General features: G+C 38.0%; 1 long non-coding RNA gene across 1 annotated transcript; it reads right to left on the bottom strand.

The window, feature by feature from the left end:
* Positions 1-2,213: 2,213 nt before the first annotated feature.
* On the bottom strand, positions 2,214-2,877 carry LOC136354073 (uncharacterized). Its single transcript, XR_010737812.1, has 2 exons — positions 2,732-2,877; positions 2,214-2,623 (listed from the first exon to the last, which is right to left on the bottom strand). It is a non-coding gene; the product is annotated as an uncharacterized lncRNA (long non-coding RNA).
* Between the last annotated feature and the right edge of the window lie 451 nt (positions 2,878-3,328).

The following is a 3,328-nucleotide window of genomic DNA, read 5'->3' as shown; positions in this document are numbered from 1 at the left end:
GGTACCACCAGCAAAGATGGAGAGACCGTCTGCGAAAATGATTTTCGCATGCAGAGCCGATGTCCGCCTGGAAAAATCATGTATTTTTTGTAGGCCTTCACGTGCAGGCAGGGTGGATGATCGTCTGGATAAATCTTTTTTGCCTGTTTGCAACAATCTATTTTCTAGTAATGAGTAATACTACTCTTGTAGCATGTTGAATTATATAGGAAGAAGGGATATTAAAATGAATATTAAGATTCAATTTTATTGATTTGTCTGTGGAAATGCTTTCGGTATCACTGTTAGTGCTCTTATGCGATGTTGAATTATATAGGGATTACTGTAAATATTAGATTTAATTGAATTGGGTTAGGACATATATATACTATATAAGGGTAAATGATAAATTAATTTTAGAAATTAAATATATACTAGTAAAAATGCCCATGCGTTGTAACGGGTGAAGTCTATTTTAATATTATTATTATTATATGGTTTAGTTAAGATGAAATTTACTGTGGGACTTCGCTTGGATAAATATATATTTTTTAGAAAATCATGAGTTGCAGTTCAGAGTTTGATCGTCTGAAGTTAGCATGCGAGTTTTTTAAACAGATTTTTTTATATGATTCCTTCTTTATTACCAAAAGTGCACAATATTAAAAGCCGACTCAAATACGGATATGTATTTCCAAAAGCAAACGAACTTAAAAACCGACTCATACACGGATGACGTACCAAAATACCGACAAAAACATCTTCAATTTTTATAATAGTGGAGAAAAGATAGAGATAGCGATAGAGAAGAGATATAGATTAAAACCAAAATATAAAATTAAAATTGACTCAAACACGGATGACAAATCAAGGAAACATCTTCAATTTGTATTTCCAAAAGCAAACAAACTTAAAAACCGACTTATACACGGATGACGTACTAAAATACCAGAAAAACATTTTTAATTTTTATAATAAGAGATAGAGATAGAGAGGATATATAGATTAAAACCAAAATATAAAATTAAAACCGACTCAAACACGGATAACGAACCGCGGAAACATATTTAATTTTTATAACCGACTCAAACATGGATTATGGACGAGATAGAGATAGAGATTAAAACTATTCCTATCTACCGTAACAACCTGATATTGTCCCGTCTCTAAACGTAACTGTTTGTAACGGTTTGCATCCGATCGGGACCAAACTAAAATTAACTGACCTAATAGCTGTAGTAACTTGTGTTGCATATGAACTGATCCGTACGTATATATCCCAGTAATAGCTGCTTTATCGAATTCGAAGTTGATAATGACACACTTATAATTGTTTTTTTTAGAACGAGAGATAATTATATTTACCCGGCTTTTCTTCTATGCTATCCGAATCAAACTACTATACGGATAGAGACATATAGCCGCGCGTACGTCAAACGTGTGGTTAATTACCTCTCCTAATCTATTTAACCAACGTTAACCCTGCACCGAGTTCTTCGTCCCCGATCGATCTCGCCGTCGACCACCAGCGCCACCACCAGGTAGCTGCTAGCTAGCTTGCCATGTCGTCATCGCCGACGAAGGACGTCGTCACCGCGTCGACGGCCACCACTACGTCGGCGGCCGCCACCGGTTGCAACCTTCTCAAGATCAAAGTACGCAACGCGATCAAGAAATCTCACCACGGCAGCAAATACGACATCGAGTCGTCCAAGTTCCAGGCCGCAGGTCACACCTGGAGCTTCTTCTTCCACCTCAACGCGAGCAATTATTCGGGCAACGGCCACTACAGGAATTTTGGGCTTCTGTGACGATTACATTATGACGATAACAGCTTGTTTCCTGTCACTGACTGCCCGCAGTCATCACAGAAGGTGGGTCACTAACCAGCTTCTGTGACCACCAGAGGACAACGTCATTGATACAGTGACGATAGTTCTCCTGTCATTGATGAATGACGAGACAAATTCGTCATAACAAATTGAACTGAATAACGCCACGTGTACGATGACATGTGATATTGCAGATGACAAGGCGGGTGATGTGGCAAATGACGTGGCAATTCACATTCGGCCCATATAGCATGGGCTTTTTAATTTTCAATTACAATTGGCCCAAATATTTTTTTTGACCCAGCTACAAATTTTCTTTTACGTTTTTTTTTCATTATAGCCCAACAGTACAATTCTAGCCCATATTATGGGCCAGCCCAATTAAAAAGCAATCACAGAATATAAATCACAGCCAGTTGCATAATTATATTATAATCACATTTCAGCCATAATTAATTTTCCAGCCCATACAAAAAGCAAGTTTCAGAATACAGTTTCCAACATGTTCCATACAAAAGCATAAAACATGAATACAAAATGATCCATCCACCATCCAACTACACAAGTACCTGTGCCTTCAATCTTTCAAGCTCCTCCTGAAGTACTGCAAACTCTAGCTTCTTTGCATCTAGTTCAACTTGTATCTCTTTCATCACATTGGTTGTCTTGGCAGCGAGCTGCTAAATTCCAACGTTGCGCAAAAATGTGTTCGACTTCCGCAACACTTTGGAAACAGCTTCAATAGAAGTCTTAGCTGGCTGCCCATCTTCTACTGATGGTGAAATGAGGACTTCCCGGGCATGCATATCCTCCTATCAATCAAAGCAAGGTTTCAGTTTTACATTATTATATAAATAAAGGTTCATTGCATAAGGTACTTAATAAAAGAAGGAAAGAAGAAGTAATAGTTTAGTACTTACTATAGCTTTCTTCACAGGTTCACTGAAACATTTAGTTTTGCTGCAATGCAACTCCTTAAAGAGATCAATTGAAGTGGGTTCACTGTCAATTGCAGTGCCCATGGTCTTCCCCCTTGGCTCCACTTGTGTACTGCCAGTGAGGGTGCCTAACATAAAACATTTACAGGTGTCAATAAAAAGATCCTGCACTTGATATGAATGAAGCATAGCACATATAAGGACAAAAGAACAAGAATCCAAGTTACTTGCCTTGTTCAGTAGTGCTCAATTCCATTGGCTCCAGTTCTGTACTTAAAGTGCGGTTGCTCAATCCCATTGCCGCCACCCAATATAGTCACATTCTGCAACACAGATGAAGAAAGGATCAGAAGAAAGGACCACAACATTGCATTAGAGTTGCAGAAGCTTCTGACTAGTAACCGGTTTTGCTAGGCAAATATGTTAGTTGAGTAGGGTTTTAAGGAACATGATTTTAAGGAACATGTACTCTTTGAGCAAGTTTATAGCCAATTTAGTAAAAATCTCACATCTTATTTACATTCTTAAAGGGATATTTCTGTGACAGACATTATATTGGATTACAGAAGGAGTCAGAGA

Source organism: Oryza sativa, chromosome 11, assembly GCF_034140825.1.
Source record: "Oryza sativa Japonica Group chromosome 11, ASM3414082v1".
Classification (NCBI taxonomy): Eukaryota; Viridiplantae; Streptophyta; class Magnoliopsida; order Poales; family Poaceae; genus Oryza; species Oryza sativa.
The sequence above is the reverse complement of the archived record's forward strand: the minus strand, read 5'-3'. Positions and strand labels throughout refer to the sequence as shown.